General features: G+C 46.9%; 1 protein-coding gene across 5 annotated transcripts in view; it reads left to right on the top strand.

The window, feature by feature from the left end:
- Nucleotides 1-19,567, top strand: part of LOC135918122 (lipase member M-like) — a 151,983-nt gene that overhangs the window by 120,980 nt on the left and 11,436 nt on the right. Inside the window, exon 11 of one of the 5 annotated variants that reach the window (XR_011508902.1) lies at nt 11,301-11,438. The exons of 3 other annotated variants lie outside the window; for them this stretch is intronic. The gene's annotated coding sequence lies outside the window, so the exon portion shown is untranslated. The remainder of the gene's footprint in view (nt 1-11,300; nt 11,439-19,567) is intronic. One more of the 5 variants, XR_011508903.1, reaches the window with a different exon arrangement.

Below are 19,567 nucleotides of genomic sequence, written 5' to 3'. Positions count from 1 at the left end.
ATTGGGGTCTATGTTAAGTTGATTAAGCTTGAAGATAAGTAGATCGTGTGAAACGGAGTCAAATGCCCTAGCAAAGTCTAAATATATGCAATCGGTATCAAAGTCATGATCCGCGTTAATAAACAAGTCGTTAGTAAAACATAACAATTGCGTTTCACACGAAACTGCTTTACGGAATCCATGCTGATAAATGCTGAAGAAGGAATTGGACTCAAGGAATTCAATGAGGTGCGAGTATATTATATGCTCTAAGATTTTTACTGGAATGGATGTTAATGATATGGGGCGGTAATTATTGGGAGAATGTACATCACCAGATTTATGCACTGGGACCACCTTCCCTATCTTCCAATCAGAGGGTAGTGTAGACATCTGTAATGGCTGTTGAAAAAGCTTTGACAATATCAGTGCAGAATAAACTTGTGTACACTTCAGGATTTTTGATGAAACACAATCTGGACCGGCCGACGAAGACACTTTTAAGTTGACAATCAGCCTTTCGACACCAACTGCATCAATAGCGATATAATCCATTGGGAAGAAGTTGGTTTTTGGTATATGCGGTAATACTGTGGGAGTGCTCTTATGAAAATGAGTAGCAAACACATTGTTCAGAACATTGCAGCACTCGCTTTGAATTACTGGGACATCAGATTGGATTAACTGAATGTGTGTCCTTTTAGTACCGTTAATAATGCTCCAAAATTTACGGGGATTAGAATGAAGTAGCAAAGGAAGAGTTTTATCAAAGAATTCCTTCTTGGCTTTTGAGAGCGCAGTACAGAATTCTCTGTTAAATTTTTGATAGCAGGACCAGTGGTCTATTCCGGCTGTGAATTTTGCGCGTCGAAATATCCACTTCTTTTTGTTGCGCATGCGCTTTAACATGTTATTGAACCATGGTGAGCGAGTACGTGATGAAACTTTTCGTTTAGGTACAAAACGATCAATAAGAGACAAGAGTTTGTTTTTATAAAGCAACCAGTTGTCCTCAACCGACCGCTGCTCAAAACCGGCGAAAAACTGATCAGCAAAGACCTGAAATTCTGCATTGATTCCGGTTACGTCTGCTTTGCCGTAGTCTTGGATGACCCTAGTTTTTTTCTTCTTAGAAATCTTTGTCCGTAGAGTGAAGTGAATTATCGAGTGATCGCTAATTCCCGGTGAATGAGTTAAGCCGGTAGCTAGGTCGGGTGTAGTGGTAAGTATTAAGTCTAGAATATTAGCGGAAGTGGAAGTTATGCGATTGGGAAAGTCAACGAGCTGAGTTAAGTTGAAGTCGTGACAAAAAGTTAAAAATTCTGTGCTTTCAGCTGAGTTGTGTTTTAAGGAAACCAAGCCTCGTTCCCATCTGATGTCAGGAAAATTGAAGTCGCCAAGTAAGAAGAGGGGCGATTTTGGGTATCTGACGAACAGCTGATTGACAACATCGTGCAGTTCATTACAGAATGATAATGATGCAGTTGGTGGCCGATAACAGACACAAAAAATTATTTCGCGAGAATCAATGAGCACGCGCACACACACAAGCTCAAGCGAGGATACAATTGGAATAACATGGGAAGCAAGACTATCAGTAACCGCCAGCAGAACACCACCACCAGACCGGTAATCACGATCACATCGGTAAAATTTGTAGCACTTTTCACAGTCCAAAATTTCTTCATCTTTAACTTTTGCAGAAAGCCAAGTCTCCGTTAGACCAACAATATCAGCAGAGCAGGAATCAATAGCGGAAGACAATTCCACGCGTTTATTCAGAATACTCCGTATATTGGTAAGAAAAATAGAGGCGTCTTTTGCGCAGGATCTGGGCTGGCATAGCTATGATTCACTGGAAGTGCCAGCACGTGCAGTTACAGTACCAGCGCTATCTTGCGTATGCACTGATCGTGCTGAAGCAATTTCGCGTACGCTGTCACTTACTGAGCAGTACACGTACGTTTTTTTGTCCATGATCAGTTTATTCATGCGAAGAGGGTACGTCTTCCCGGCTACCTTTGCAAATTCTGTTAGTTTCCTCCTTCAGTTTTGCGTAGCTCTGCAATAATCTTCGCTAGCTGATACACCAGTCCCCTTGAGCTTATATTTCTGCGCCCAGACTGCCTCCCTGACTTTAGACGACGAAAACTTGATGATAATTGGCCGAGTCTTTTTATCTGTGTAGGATCCTAATCTGTGTGCTCGGGAAACTTCCGAGTCAGAAATTTGTATTTTAAGGTGACGAGACAAAACGTCTTGAACAAGGCCTTCTGACTGAGCCCATGTCTCAGTCGGGCAGTCCGGTATTCCAAAGAACAATAGGTTATCTCGTCTGGACCTATCTTCAAGATCGTCCAGTCGAGAATTGAGTGCCTGGCCTTCCATTCTGACAGCTTCGGTGATTAGACGTGGTGCGTCATTAAGAGCTGCAGAACCGTCGAATGATTCGACAAAGGATTCAACCGCGCATAATCTTACTGATAGGTTAGCGACGGTCTGTACTAAGACCTCCTGCTTTGTCTTTAAGTCGTCGAGAGCTGCCTTGAGCTCAACGTGACGGTGGTCAACGTTTTCAGAAAGTTTAGTGATAGCATCAAGTATTTCTTTGTTAGTAGGACCAGGGTTGAGTTCAACGTCACCGCAACACATTAAGAGCTTCGTAACAAATACGCATTCGCACAAGCACTGAAAGAGCACACTTGGGCACGGTAGGAGCAGCAGGCAGACGTTGCTAGTCCGCTTACAATAGAGAGAGCGGGGTTTACTAACCTGCACAAAAAGCAAGATCGGGATTTTGAGCGACTGCATGGCTGCCGCCCCACCATGCCCACTGAAGGGGCGTAGGATTTCCAGTGCCCTTATATCCTCCTGCGTCGCTGCAGTCGCCAGCAGTGTTGTCCACCCGCTGACCATGGAAGGGATGTGCCCGGTAAAGTAGAACTGATGACATGAGGACGCATTATTGAAGATCGGGACCGTCAGCAACGCTGGTGATGGACAGCCGGTGATCGCTGGACCGGAAGGTTGTAGCCACGTGCCAGACCGAGCGATAAACTGCACAAAAAGCAAGATCGGGATTTTGAGCGACTGCATGGCTGCCGCTCCACCGTGCCCACTCAAAATTATATTGAAGGTGGACGGGGGACTCGGTAGCATAGCAGTTAGTGTGGCGAGCTCTCATATGCATATTGCGGCAAATAAATGGGCTCGAATCCCGGTGACGGTGCACGATAAGGAAGCCTTCGTACACCGCCACTGTTGGTGAAGCTTAGAATGAGGCGGCGGCCTGACTACAACGGTCGTTGTCAGCATGCCGTAATAAACGGTGGGTCAAGGCCAACCAATATAGTTGCTCTTTACTGCTGCCACAGCAAAACATTACAGCGGCCAGTGCACTTGGTTGGTCATGGTCAACCGATATCTTTGTCACCACTATCCCAGACTGTGGTACACCTCAATAGCTCACGTTTACGACACCTGCCATTATCGCAATTATGAAAATAACCGCCTATGAATGTGTGTGCACATAGCAATTTTCTGGCACCGGCAGCCTTTTTCCTAAACATATATAAAACGGGAGTGTGGAAGTTTTGGATGCACTCAGACAGCAATATCATCCGTTCAGAAAATTGCACTGCACTGCCGGCGTTGTTGACCATCGCGCGAGTAAATAAAAATTGCATGTTTGGATCTTTCTAATGCAGTTTGTACTATTTTTAACGCAGAGGGCTGCATTACGGCATAGAAATAAAACTAGAAACACTTTTAAGTACGAATGCAACACTCGATCATAGAGGAAGTCCAATAATATTCACTGCACAATGCATTTTGCCATTAGCTTGCACTATAGATTCCATGTCTACCACTCTTTTCACAATTTCTGCTCTGGTGAAGAAGAAATCGGCGAGCAACTGTAACATCGCCAACGTTCAGCGGTAGAGAATGGCATTGAAGCTGGGACACAGCGCGCTATTTGGTGAATTGGATGCATGTTGGAGTTAATGCATCAAATTCGTGCAAAATGGTGGTTCTTGTAAGCCTTGAGGTGTAGCATTATAGCCAGTGTGCCAAAATCAGTACTTTACCCAGCCGCCAACGCTATGGTTTCAAATCACATTTTAGTACATTCTTTAAAGATTTTTGTGAACGTGGACAACTTTATTGCACATGAGCTTTATATTATCTTCACTATATTGAAAAATTTATTACTGCTCGCATTACAGGCTTCCGGAAGAACGATGGATTGGTAAAATATCCGTTAATGTCTAAGTTATTATCGAGTGATTTACACTAAATGAAAACGCATGCAAATGAAAGGACTAACAGGCGCGTCCATAGGTTCTCTAGTACGCATCTGTTTAAACGTTTGAACCTTAGACTTTGTCAATATCTTCCAATATTTTCGAGTTTAGTTGTGGGCGATGGAGATGTACTTAAGAACAAAAGCTCAAGGAAGTCATGTACAGTATTGGTTTGATGTAGGCGTTAGGAACGTATAGCAGGTCCCCGCCTCACAACAAGGACGCAGGTGCAAGGCGCAACGAGGGTAACTGACAAGCACAACAGGCTGTGATGAGTGTGCTACCTACGGGTAGCTGTCGCACAAATATTTTGGGTGATTCTGTTAAGCGTATAAGTGAGCCCGAGCGAGCTCACTCGAGGCAACACCACCACGGCCATCTGAATTGTTATCAGAGGTCGCGTCTAAAGCCGAAAATATATTCAGAGGAAACATGTATGTGTAGTTCACGTTGGGAAAAAAAAGTGATGACTAATAAGCAATGTCGTCCAGCAAGGCATTACGCGCGAATTTCACTGAAGACAGGGCCACGTTCCAATCCCCGTGTTCAGCACAAAAGTACATCGACAGCATGTCGACTAACATGTGATTGAGACTTCGTTAAGGTCGTTCCGACTTTGTGTTGGGTCTAGAACGCTCTAGTCTTCAGCGGTGGCGATGAAGAAATAGCGGTGAGATATGTCTGCGATAAGTACACGAGGATCGCAAAATTTAACGTCAACGCCCTTTTGAAGAAAGCCTGCAACATCAGTTACGCAGTTGGCTGCGAAAGCTTGAGTGGTAGCTTACCATGGAGCGTATTCGGCTACCGCAGTGATAGACGCGCACTTTTCGAAAATGAACTTTAGGAGAGAGCCTTGTGAGCTGAAAAATACCTGAATGAAATCGCACTATTATTACATCAAGGGACTAAAGAAAGTTACATGGACGGCTCTTTCAAGGTCTGATGAAGTTTGTATGTGGCGACATAACGACGCACAGAATAATATATGCCCACCGAATTGAATCAGCGTGGTCACACTTAAGCGACCCGCCATGTTGGCCTGCCACCAGGGCACCACAGAGTTGCGGAATTATGGTTTATTCTCGGTGCTCTAAAATAACAACTAGCACATCGGAAACATTCGGGTACGTTTCTATAATATAAACACCCACACTGAAATATATGGCTTGCGAACAGAAGCATAAGAATATTGACTACTATAGCCCTTTTTGATGTTGTCCACGATAAACGTCAGTGTTTTATTCATCGTTTACTTGTGAGGAAATGAGTTCAAGTTATGTTTGCTCTGTGAGCAAAAGTACGCTGTGTGTACTACATACGACAATGATGCGAAAAATACATTATAAGCAAATAGAATTCAAAAATAGGATAAGGTATTAGTACAGTGTAGTAAACGGAAAGCAGTTTCACACTCTGCACGTCGAGGATGCAGATTATGGACGGGCGGAATGAAATGGTCTCCAATCCATGCTGTAAAAATGGTTGGGCAGTGAAGCTGTAAACGACAACTAGAACGATTACCCACTGCTACATAGGTTGAAATTATTCTTGTCGCATTATTCCCTTGCACTTTACATTATTATTAGCCTAACACGTTTCGAGAATCTGTGACTTGGCTTGCGCCGCTAATTTGCGCACCTACAAAGAGTGGACCAGATAGAAGAGAAATTCGCCGCCCCTCGTATCCACGTTGCTCTACAGGGGTCCCCACTGTACGTGGCCTTGCCCTATGACTGTCATAACAAAAATCATTTGCTAGGCGGCGACTTATTTTATGTAGGAAAATGTAGTTACGACATGCCCTACTTCGTATGCTACAGTCAAGATGCCATCAGCGCGACTTCTTGCGCAAGAGTAATTTTACAGCGAAGGAGTTTATGGCAGGGGCTCCAAGGATTTTTCGTGTCTGTCAGCAAATATGCGTGTGCGAAAAATCAGCCCCATATTTGGATACACAATCGCTTCATACTATGGCAATACTTATACGTCTCATCCCTTGGATATGCATTTTCAATAGATTAGTTATCAACAGGCAACATTTTCAAGATCAGTACACTCTATGGTAGGTAATGTTTTGGCTTGCTTGCGGAGCATGAACCATTACTTAAGGCGGTATCAGCCATTCATAGTCGTAATGGTATGAGGAATTTTATTCAGGTCCTGAAGATCAACCCTTAGCTTGATGCAGGCGGCTCTCACGTCGGGACATAAAGAATGTGCCTGGCATTATAAATAAAATAAAATACTATAATTAGAACAATAAAATACGCGCTGCCTGCTGCACCTAAGTGACAGTAAGGTTCAACCTTACTGCTGTATGGTGGGCCTTCTGGACGGCCTGTACTTGATCTAAAATAACTCCACTGTGAAGGACTCATCGCCACCACTCTCTTTCCTTGTCACAGTCTGTGAAAGACACAAGACACTGCCAAAGCATATAATCCAGAGTAATGATGTCATTACACTTCTCGCACTTGATTGGTACCTCTCTTTCTGAATATTGCTGCTTAATAAAGTTTGGACTCGCCTAAGTTCTTGTCTGTAACAACATATCATATTGACCGCAAATAAAGACGGGGACAGAGGGAGAGACACATAAACAGCACGGGCGGTAACTTTCAACTGTTTTATTCGCAGCAGCCCGTGGGCATATATAGGCAAAAAGAACATGCGCAGATCGCCGCAAACAAGAATACACATCAGCTTAGTGTGGCAACCAATTATCAAAAAAATCTATTTCCGATTGAAACAACAAACGATTGGTGTAAACCCTCCTGCAGAAGGTAAAAGGATCTAGGGGCAAAGCAAGGCTGAGGACGATTTCTATGGCCATAAGACCTGAAGTAGTGCCGTATATTCACAGGGTCGCTCACAACCTAAGGAAGGTGGCAGGCAGGTTTGGAGTCCCCCTTGTCCTTTCAGCCCCTTTTAAGCTGGCGCGGCTCTGCCCCCGCACCTCCCTTGATCCTAAAGGAAGGCAAGGTTGTGGTAAGAACCGCACCAAGCCGTATGCAAAATGCAATGTCGGAGTTGTGTACGAAATCCCCCTGGCGTGTGGCAAGTCCTACATAGGGCAGACTGGACGGTGCCTAAATGATCGAGCCAGGGAACAATAACGAAAGTTAACGAAAGATGAATTGGCGCATTTGCCTGCGCACTGCAATGCCTGTCACTGTGCACCTCTTTTTGAGGAGATAAAGATTCTGGGGAGAAGCCATGACCAGATTGCACGTGAACTGATGGAGGCTTATCACATAAAAAAGGAAGGCCAAGACTGTGTTAGCGATACCCCCATTAGGTTGTTTCAATCGGAAATAGATTTTTTTGATAATTGGTTGCCACGCTAAGCTGATGTGTATTCTTGTTTGCGGCGATCTGCGCATGTTCTTTTTGCCTATATATCCCCACGGGCTGCTGTGAATAAAACAGTTGAAAGTTACCGCCCATGCTGTTTATGTGTCTCTCCCTCTGTCCCCGTCTTTATTTGCGGTCAATATGATATGCAGTAAATACCAACTAGGCCAAAGTGAAGTTCTTCTGTAACAACCTCAGAGTCACTCCTTGATCTCTATTGAGCTTTGTGTGTGCCACTGATAATTCCACAGGACAGCGCTATGTTCTGTGCTCTTTACTCGCTCGTCCTGTGTAGCGCTGTTGCTGTTTTTAATTCCCTTCTGATCATGTAATAACGCTTCGTGACCTCATTATATGTGAGTAATCGGTCCCTCTTTTCTTCGTGTGAATTAATATGATCCTGGTCGCGTGGTGCATGGGTGGTAAGTCCTCGTGCAGCTGCCTTAGCCATCTCGTTCAAGTTCTTCCGAAAATGGATCGACGGACCCCATTTATGTAGGAAACCAGCGGATTCCGATCGCTTGGCTGTCGATATCACCGATCAGCTGGGCAGCGTTTTTGGTTACAAAGCCTTTGGTAAAGTGTGTAATAGCCATCTTGAGTGACGGACAAATGTCTCGTTGCGTAGGTATAGAAATACCTACGCATTTTTTAAGAGATGATACGAGTTTGAGTGTGCGTACCTGTCAACATGATGAGCACCAATCAGGAGAATATATGTGTTTGTACATTTCTTCAAAATTGTGCGTTACCTCTGTATCGCGTGCTTAAAAAGCTTCGCTGGTCATCCGCTTTCATAGAGTGGAATGGCTCACGATTTTTTACCGGGAAAGCAATGTGGGAAGAGCTACGTGTTTCGCATTTCATGTAGGCGCAGGATTGCCTTCTCATCAGTTATGAGGTGCTATTGCTTGTTTTCAGCTTGTTATTAACTGAAACGTATGCTGTTCTGTATGTTGTATGCGTCACTACAAAGTATGTGTGCACTGTTCACTTCACTTTGCTGACTGTTTGCGACCTCATCCTTACGGAGGTATGAGTCTTTGCATTTGGAGGTACGAGTTATAAATTATGGGTGTTTTCTGTGCCCGTTACGCCATAAGGTATTCCCGGGGTTCCAGCCATAGATAGCCATAGATAGGTAGTAAACTGGATGGACCATTGGCGTATCGGCAACAGGGTAAGAGTTTGGACCTCTAGGACAAAAGCTGAGTGACTCAGTCTGCCAGTCCAGTCTCGCAGCGTTGAAATCTCGCAAAGGATACGATGACGTCATGATCACGCACGACTGTTCGCCATAAAACAAAGACGATGTTTTTGACCGCGCGTTTACATGCTGAGAAATCGTGCTCATTACTGGAATACTTTCATTCGAAGGCAAAGAAAGTGGCTGTCGTTTCGACGGTGAGATTGATTTAAACGCCACCAATCTTAGGCCCGTTGCATCACTTTGTGCGTCGGTGGTAGCGTAGTCGTCTAAGAGATCTAGAATCGACACTGAATTCCTGAGGCTCATGAACGACAAGGAGGCAGAAGCTTGCAGAAAGCCTCAGGAAAATAAAATAATTGTTTGAGCAGCATAGTCGTGTGGCATGGTATGGTTACGACGTCTATGAAGAACCCAAAAATATATGAGTGGAAACTGACAAAAATGCGTGCCTCATGGCAAAGCTGAGACCGCTGAAAATAACAGGACAACACTAACTCTGTCGGGTTAAAGTTAAAAAACCATAACGTTAAAAGATTGGCCGGATTCCGGACAAGTATATTGGCTGTAAAAGGAGTTGAGTGGAAACCTGATCGTGCGATATAAGGTGAGGGTGCCGGTAGTCACAGAAGAGAGGCGCCGTCAGCCATGTGACCAACGCCAGCACCCGGCAACTGACAGGTAACTGCACTTATAAGTGAGAGACCTCGTCACCGTTCGTTGCACGGTGAATCGGGGCTGAAATTTGGGATGTGTACTCTGTCAAATAAGATGCAATGCACTCCGTGGTGTCATTCTTGCATGGCTGACACCGATCTTCGCTTGATGAGGATGCGAACAAGTTGGCTCTTGTGCCAACCCTCACCTTCCTGGAGCTGCCAACATTTCTTGGCGATGTCTTTGACACCCTTAGAACTCTTTTAATAAAAAATTTAGGAGTCGCACACGATGCCCTTGAGAATCGGGGCAGCATTTCTCGCTTTCTAAGTCTGCCAGTTTATGTTGCGGCTCTATCACAAATGACGAATGACAGCATGGCAGAGTATATGGAGAACGGGTAAATCCAAAATCATCCTAAATTAACATTGGGTTATGGGGTTTCACGTGCAAAAACCACAATTCGATTATGAGGCATGCCATAGTCGCGAACTCCGGAATAACTTCGACCAGCAACGGTTTTTTAATGAGCATCTAAATCTAAGTACCTGGGTGTTTTCGCACTTCGCCCCCCTTCGAAACGCGGCCGCAATGATCGGGATTCGACCCCGCGACGTCTTGCTTAGCCACAATAATCTTTAACGGCAGTTTTCTGTCATGCACATGGATAGGAGAGATGTGACAGCATCATGACAACTAACAACAAGTAACGTATATATCATACCGAAAGAAGTACCTGGTACGGTAGCCAGTAAATATGACGTAGCAAGTAAATGGACCATCATCCTCAATATTGCGAGGATCAACTTTGTCAACAATGTAAGACAACGTATGAGCAACTTTAGGGATAGAATGGTGTTGCAATATAGCCCGTATATACCACACGTCATATAGAGGACGTTGCATACACATTTACCTAATTAAATGCAGGAATTTTCGCTCACGCACACTCCGGCCACGGATGCCGACACCAGATCTTCTGCAACCCGATGCCCTTAACACTTTCGCGGCAATATTTGGGGACCCTTTAACGAAACCTGCGTGCCAAATCAACAGCCGTCCAGAACGGCGTCGCTCAGAACCGCTGTGCGACGTTCGGACCAAAAGCTCTGCCAGCAAATACACAATGCGTTCTGACTGAAAAAATGCTGCCGCGGAGGGCTTTCGGCATATATCCTAACAAGTTGACTTCACAGCAATAAAAGTAAATCGAGGCTGGTTTTCGGGAACCCTCTGAACAGCCGGGAATCAATCATCGCTGTTTGTTGTGCCGCGACTAAACGCATCTAAGGATGGTGAGTCATTTCCAGCCGAGTAGCGGCTACTCTTTATCAAAAACAGTAATAACGCCGGCCAGACAAGCTTTGTGGTGAAGTTCAGTATGCAGGAATAGCTCATTCATTTAGTTTTGCTTAGTCGAACTTATGAATACGTCTGCGCAAGAAGTTCGAGAAGAATAAGGTGAATGTGCCACGTGGTAGCACTGGCGGGAACTAAACCCTGATGTCCAGAAAAGCTGGATACGCACGTAAACATAATACACATCTTGGGGAGGCAAGGGCCTACCTTAACTAGGCGCTTCAATGTGTCGCTGGTAGCTCTGTCCGGTTTACGTCACCCAATTTTGTGTGATGAATTCAATTAGTTCAATAATGCACTTGAACTTGATGGAGATCATAGAAGAATGAGGATATATGCGGCACTTGCGCGCACGTGCGTGTGGCGTCGCTTACATGCACACACAATGTATCCCTCTTTGATGTGTCGGGGCTCACTACATTGCATTTCTCGCACAGAGTGTGCTGCGACGGTAATCGACATTATGACAAACACTGCCCAAAAACAGTACCACTACCTGGTGACAACGGCCTCTCAGACTGACCTGAAGCAGCATCTGGAAAAGGGCTTTGCCTTTGAGTTTCCACGTAAGAGAAGTATGTGCTCCCATATGTTCGCATTACAATGCGAAGCTATCATACCTCTAGCTTGTGTTTGTGTCGTTTATTAGAAATTTTCTAACAAAATTTACTTTCCAAAATTCTATTAGTTCAATGAGGCATTAGCGTTTGGCTGAGGGCCTAGAATAATGAGAATTTACGCTGCACTTCGGCATACGTGGGTGCGCGTGTGACTTATGTCGCTTGTGGTGGTGGTGCTTGTGTAACGTCAACAACTTCGATGTGCATCCACTTACACAAAGTGGAAAGGCGGCGGATTTTTTTTCTTTGTTATTTCCCCAGAGAAGGCGTGTGCAATTAAATGTAGACGCGTATTACCATGTGGTTTAGGGAGCAGGCTTAAATATATGAGTCAGAGACGCCTGCGAGGGCAGCAAGGAAGGAACGGCAATAATCATCGCGAAAATACATATATTCACACATACAAAATGCAAATACGAGGGAACAGCACTTTGGGCAAGTGAGGCCAAGCGTCCCTACAACTCTACAAGAGCGACTATCACAGCGCACTCACAGTTTGGCTGTTGTTGCGTCTCTAGATGAACGCCACAAGTGGAGCTGTCAGGTGAGCTCTCGCGAAGACTCTGGTTCGTCGTCTGGTTCACAGGAGCGGAAGCTGTTTCATTAGGAAGTCCCCTCGTACGTTGGTGCTTGATCGGGTCCCTCCCACAGCTTGTGCGGAGAGTCACTCGACGAACTGCATGAGCGGAAACAGCAGGCGAGATCTCGCAGACTACAGTTCGTCTGCTGGGTGACGGGAGCAGAAGACTTGTCATTTAGGTCCCCTTGTCTGTTGGCGTTCGACCCGGTCCCTCCGGAAGCTGTTGACCTTCCGAACATTGAGGCCGCACGAGAGCCCACGCGTCTTCCTTGCTCCGCTTCTCAACTCTTTCTGCCCACGTGGTCTTTCTGCCGACGAGTCACCCGTTTCTTTCAGATTCGCTGCACGCTCTTTTGGGGCGCTCGCTTATTCGTCGGTGTCTTCACGATTTATTATTTTGCACAGCAACGAGCTCACGTGCAGCGTGGTGTCATCCTTGTTGTGAACGAAACTGGCGCCGCGGGACACCTGCTTCCATATTTTCGATCCCATTCATTCGTCGGGCTGCCGTCTCTTTGGACTTCAGCACAACATGTAACCACAAGCTGTGCAATGGGCTTCGATATGTCACAGACCTTTGTTCTTTATACTGGAATAATGCTGCTGCAACTTTCTCTTTATACACCTGCATATTTGGCCGGTTTAGCACGATCTTCATGGCTGAGGAAAATTGTGCATACGACATTGTCCCCGCGCAGCACGAATTTGGACCTGTGCATTGTCTTGCAGGAATTGTGCGTGACAGAAGCACTGGATGATGTCTTCGGAAACGAAAACAGACCTAGCTGCCTATCGGTGTACCACATGTTTCAGGCCGTGCGAGCCTGTGCACCTGAGGAACTGATGGCCTTTTACGATCACTGTTTTAACGCGATAGCGTTAAGGAGCTCGTGTCGCAGAAAAGCCGGTGTCGTCGGCGTCGGGTGTCGGCGTCGGCGGCGTTGACCGTGAGCGATAAATCACGGCAGGCGCTTCATAAATAAAAAGCAACTTCCAAGATTGGCCCGGCGGGAATCGAACCCAGGTCTCCGGAGTGTGAGACGGAGACGCTACCACTCAGCCACGAGTTCGATGCTTCCAAGCGGTGCAAACGCGCCTCTAGTGAATGCGGTGTTGCCTTCGAAACCAGCCGTGGAAAGTTATACTGCGGTGTATATCGGTAATTATGAACATGTAACGTACAGAAGTCACAATTACACGAGTTGCGAAGTGCGTTTCCGCTGCATTTCTTTTGCGCTTTCCGCACACGCAGAGCCATCTTGCGGCAAACACAGAAGACCCCCTCCTCTCAATGTACGGCGCTGCCCCGACAGGAGGCGCGCCGCGCGCGCATTGGGACCGCTGCCAGGCGCGTCGCGGGACTCCCTCTCCCCTGACGACGCTTCGCCGGGCTCCCGGTTTAGATTACTATCTATCTCTCTGCCCGTGCCGATCACGACGTTTGGCTGGCGTAGATCGTTTCCCCTCCGAGACACCGAGTTCTTTGGTTCGTTTCGTTCGCTCAGGCGCACGTTTCGTTGTCGCGCCGAACGCTGCGTTGCTCGACGTTCACCGCGTGATAGGTGGGCGCTAAGTCCGATGCGGGGCGCATCGTAAGTGATTGCTGTGCCGTAGCGCATTGTCTTATACCCCTTGGCGGGTCGACGGGAACGCTGTCGCGTCCCACTCTTGAAGGCGAAGCTTAAGCGTCCTCCAATTTTTCATTTCCACCACTTGCTTCTTCTCTGCGTTTTAACCACTTAGCCAGTCTCTCAACAGAAGTCCTGATTGTGTGCACGCGTTAACCAGCGATCGTTAGCCTGCGAATTTGATCATTGGCCCCTTCAAGTAACCGGCTCACAAGACAGTTATCGTGGAGCGGAGGCAAGCAAAGGCAGTATACTTTTAACCAACTTGCTGTGTCTCAAATTATACGGCAGCAAAGATTTCGCGGAACGGGGCCTATATACCCAGCACACAATATTTCGCAAAAACGAATAGAACTTTAGCATTTTTGTTTTTGCATGATTATTTGTTTGGGGAGGATAACTTTCAGTTCAGAAACACGAATCTCAATGCACGGAAAATTTTTCTCCAAAATGGAATGGTATTGTACTTTACCATTTAATTGTCAAAGGATAATGGGGTACAATTTCTGGATTTGAGGCCTACTTTCCATTAAATCAATTTTAAGACTAAAGCCCTAAATGGGGAATGGCACGAAAAGTTGACCGACCTTCGTTATGGCAACGAAATTCAGTGGCACCAAAATTGAGGGTCGAACCCTGGACCTTTGGTGGGTGTTGAACCGATGACCTTTGGGGTGAAGCTTTTGGGTGGAGGAGAGTTTGCGTGACAAGAGCGCTAGTGGTTGCCACGATCTGTCAACTCACTGTTGTAAGGCGGCTCCAACTGCAATGACTGACGCGTCTGTCATGACACAGAGATGAGCGCCAGGTATTGCGTGAACAAGGAAGCTGACGTCAGCGAGCTGTTTCTTCATCATCATCATCATCAGCCTGGTCACGCCCACTGCAGGGCAAAGGCCTCTCCCATATTAACGCGATAGCGTTAAGGAGCTCGTGTCGCAGAAAAGCCGGTGTCGTCGGCGTCGGTGTCGGGTGTCGGCGTTTTGCGGCGTTGACCGTGAGCGATAAATCACGGCAGGCACTCCATAAATAAAAAGCAACTTCCAAGATGGGCTGGGTGGAAATCGAACCAGGGTCTCCGGAGTGTGAGACGGAGACGCTACCACTCAGCCACGATTTCGATGCTTCCAAAAGGTACAAACGCGCCTCTAGTGAATGCGGTGTTGCCTTCAAAACGAGCCGTGGAAAGTTATACTGTGGTGTATATCGGTAATTATGAACATGTAACTTACAGAAGTCGCAATTACACGAGTAGCGAAGTGCGTTTCGCTACATTTCTTCTGCGCTTTCCGCACACGGAGAGCCATCTTGCTGCAAACACAGAAGACCCCCTCCTCTCCATGTACGGCGCTGCCCCGACAGATGGCGCGCCATGCGCGCATTGGAGCTGTCGCGGCTCGGACTCTCTCCCCTGACAACGCTTCGCCTTGCTCCCTCTGTAGAATCAAGCGTCCTTCCTTTCTTTAGATCACTATCTCTCTATCTCTCTGCCCGTGCCGATCACGGCGTTTGGCTGGCGTGCATCATTTCCCCCTCCGGGATACCGAGTTCTTTGGTTCGCTCCGCTTGCTCAGGCGCACGTTTCGTTGCTGCGCCGAACGCCGCGTTGCTCGACCATATGGCTCGACGCTCACCCCGTCTGATGCGGGGCGCCTCGTAAGTGATGGTTGCCCTGTAGCCCATTGTCTTACACCCATTGGCGGGTCGACGGGAACGCTATCGCGTTCCACTCTTGAAGGCGAAGCTTAAGCGTCCTCCAATTTTTTCTCCAACAACCCCGGTCATGTACTAATTGTGGCCATCATGCCGTCCCTGCAAACTTCTTAATCTCATCCCCCCACCTAACTTTCTGCCGCCCCCTGCTACGCTTCCCTTCCCTTGGAATCCAGTCCGTAACCCTTAATGACCATCGGTTATCTTCCCTCCTCATTACAAGTCCTGCCAATACCCATTTCTTTTTCTTGATTTCAACTAAGATGTCATTAACTTGCGTTTGTTCCCTCAATCAATCTGCTCTTTTCTTATCCCTTAACGTTACACCTATCATTCTTCTTTCCATAGCTCGTTGCGTCGTCCTCAATTTGAGTAGAACCCTTTTCGTAAGCCTCCAGGTTTCTGCCCCGTAGGTGAGTACTGGTAAGACACAGCTATTATACACTTTTCTCTTGAGGGATAATGGTAACCTGCTGTTCATGATCTGAGAATGCCTGCCAAACGCACCCCAGCCCATTCTTATTCTTCTGATTATTTCCGTCTCATGATCCGGATCCGCAGTCACTACCTGCCCTAAGTAGATGTATTCCCTTACGACTTCCAGTGCCTCGCTGCCTATTGTAAATTGCTGTTCTCTTCCGAGACTGTTAAACATTACTTTAGTTTTCTGCAGATTAATTTTTAGACCCACTCTTCTGCTTTGCCTCTCGAGGTCAGTGAGCATGCATTGCAGTTGGTCCCCTGAGTTACTAAGCAAGGCAATATCATCAGCGAATCGCAAGTTACTAAGGTATTCTCCATTAACTTTTATCCCCATTTCTTCCCAATCCAGGTCTCTGAATACCTCCTGTAAACACGCTGTGAATAGCATTGGAGAGATCGTATCTTCCTGCCTGACGCCTTTCTTTATTGGGATTTTGTTGCTTTCTTTATGGAGGACTACGGTGGCTGTGGAGCCGCTATAGATATCTTTCAGTATTTTTACATACGGCTCGTCTACACCCTGATTCCGTAATGCCTGCATGACTGCTGAGGTTTCGACAGAATCAAATGCTTTCTCGTAATCAATGAAAGCTATATATAAGGGTGGGTTATATTCCGCACATTTCTCTATAACCTGATTGATAGTGTGAATATGGTCTATTGTTGAGTAGCCTTTACGGAATCGTGCCTGGTCCTTTGGTTGACAGAAGTCTAATGTGTTCCTGATTCTATTCGCGGTTACCTTAGTAAATACTTTGTAGGCAACAGACAGCAAGCTTATCGGTCTATAATTTTTCAAGTCTTTGGCGTCCCCTTTCTTATGGATTAGGATTATGTTAGCGTTTTTCCAAGATTCCGGTACGCTCGAGGTTATGAGGCATTGCGTATACAGGGTGGCCAGTTTCTGTAGAACAATCTGCCCACCATCCTTCAACAAATCTGCTGTTACCTGATCCTCCCCAGCTGCCTTCCCCCTTTGCATATCTCCCAATGCTTTCTTTACTTCTTCCGGCGTTACCTGTGGGATTTCGAATTCGTCGAATCCCACAGGTAACGCCGGAAGAAGTAAAGAAAGCATTGGGAGATATGCTCGTTGACTATTTTCTCTTCCATTATCGTCGTGGGTGCTACTGGTACTGTATAAATCTCTATAGAACTCCTCAGCCACTTGAACTATCTCATCCATATTAGTAATGATATTGCCGGCTTTGTCTCTTAACGCATACATCTGATTCGTGCCAATTCCCAGTTTCTTCTTCACTGTTTTTAGGCTTCCTCCGTTCCTGAGAGCATGTTCAATTCTATCCATATTATACTTCCTTATGTCAGCTGTTTCTTAATAGGCTCGAAACATTCGGACGCATCCTCAGACCATGTAATTGGAGCAGACTTATTGTTTCCCTGGAGTAGACAGACGAATCAGTTGAGCATTTAGGAGGAATAAAATGGCGGTGCAAATTTATCGCTCATGCGAACACGCGTAGCCTACGTATAGAGGTGGGCTGAGGACAATTGCAACTGACTTGCACTTTGTTAGGGTGATACCGGGTGCCATGATGATGCACGTAGGGTTGCAGAAGGTCAAAATTATCTACGTCGAAAGTACATTTTATTTTGTTGACGATTAGGCCGTACTCGGCAAAGCGTTGGAAAAACTGTCCAACGTGTGAAACGTGGTCATCTGCATCGCGGCTAAGCAAGAGGAGGTCATCGATGTAGGCAAACGAGAACCAAAATCCTTGAGTAACTGTGTTCAGGAAACGCTGGAAAGCTTGAGCGGTTTTGTGGAGACCAGAGGGCATCCGCAGCTATTCAGAGAGGTCAAAAGACGTTATGATGGCGGTCTTGGGAATGTCCGTGGGTTCGACAGGTATCTTATGATACGCTTTGACAAGGTGTATCTTTGAAAAGATGGTTGCTCCACGTAGTGCTGCTGTAAAATCCGCGATGTTAGGCGTATTTCTTAGCGATTGGGAATGGTGGTGTTGTTAAAGACACGGTAGTCACCGCAGGGCCGCCAGTCATCTGCAGACTTCTTAAACACCATGCGCAGAGCAGATGCCCAAATGCTTCATAATGGTCGCACAATGCCAAGCTCAAGCATATGATCAAATTTGGTTCTGGCAATCGTTAGTCGATTGAGTGGGATGTGTCGTGCGCGACTTTTGACAGGTGATCCTTCGGTAATAATATGGTGGGTGTCATCGTAATTCACAGGACGCATGAAATTGGACCGGCGAAGCTAGTTAGGAAACTCGTCGAATAACACTCGTACAACGATGAAGGTGGCTTGTTGGTAACGGTGCTGGCGCTGGCTCTTGACGCTATAGCTTTCACCGTTAGATGTGTTGTAGCATCGACGAAACGCTTGTGGGCCATGTCCAGAAGCAGCTCAAACCGACGGGGAAAGTAGGGTCAAATAATAGAGTAAACGACGCCTGCGACGAGGAAAACCCAACGGAAAAGACACCGGAGTCCAATATTTATTGTGAGGACACGTTCAGCGTAAGTCACGATGGTGGTCTTGTTAGCGACTTGCACTGTAACTGCAGATCGGCGATTCCTCGGAAACACAGCCGAAGGTTCAACAAGGCGAACTTCGGCTCCCGTGTCCACTAGAAAACGGAGCCCAGACGCCTTGTCCAGAATGAAGAACAAGCGGCTACTTGGAACACCGCCACCACTACCTGCTTCTGGTGGTGAGCCGAACAGTTTCGTGACAAAGTGCAGGGAGAAGCGCCTAATCCGGCAGCTGCGTCGCAGGTGCGGTTCTACCAGCACTCGTAGGCGGGGATGAGTAATGCCCGCGTGACGAGCACCGGGAGCGTGCTGATAAGGTAGCAATCTGCGTGTGTCACGGATCTCCTCCGGAGAACACTCTGGCCGAAAGAATGGACTAGGCGACAGGTGCACCCACACAGATGCACATTTAATACAACCCACGCGACACGAACAGCAGCACACAAACCTAACAGAACTAACACACACGATAAAAAAACTATCAGTACACACGAACCGGTAGCACTGCCACTAGCGTTCTATTGAGAGTGGGTGGCGTTCGTGCTCACGTCTGGTTCGGTGCGGATGTGGCGTGGTGTGGGTCCCGTAGCCGGCGTCGGAGTGGCGTTCGACGTTCTAGGACTGGCGTCGCTGGCGGCGTCCTTGGTTGCGTCGTGCACACTCCCGGTCCAAACACCCGTGGAAGTGTGGCCGATGATGTTGGCGTTGGGGCACCACCCGGAAGAGTGGCAGTAGCGGTAGAGACACCCCTGGCCGTAGCAGGTGGTGGCGTCCTCCGTGGACTCCCCGGAACGGGCTCAGGAACGGCAGGAAGTCTGCGGTGCAAATCCGTAGAACACGAGCTCACCGGAGCAGTAGCCGGCGTCGCTCTCTTCCGGTCGAACCGTCCCTGACCCGCCGAGTCTCCGCTGCTTTCTTTTTTCCCCCTGTGTCTCACCATTCCTCGCCCTTTTATAGCCTTCTTGTTAGTCCACGTAATCCTTCTCTTCGTCTTCTTCTCTTCTCCACTAATCATCACTTTCCATCTCACCGGATACTTCTCCACCAATCATCTCTTGTCACCTCACTGAGAACTTCTTTATCTTCTTTCGTCTTCGGTTAATCCACGTCATTCTTAACGCCGTCGTCGTCGTCTTCTTGAAGCCTTTCTTCGTCTACCA

This window comes from Dermacentor albipictus, chromosome 10 (assembly GCF_038994185.2).
Source record: "Dermacentor albipictus isolate Rhodes 1998 colony chromosome 10, USDA_Dalb.pri_finalv2, whole genome shotgun sequence".
Taxonomy (NCBI): domain Eukaryota; kingdom Metazoa; phylum Arthropoda; class Arachnida; order Ixodida; family Ixodidae; genus Dermacentor; species Dermacentor albipictus.
Note: the sequence above shows the minus strand (reverse complement) of the source record. Positions and strands in the feature narration are given on the sequence as shown.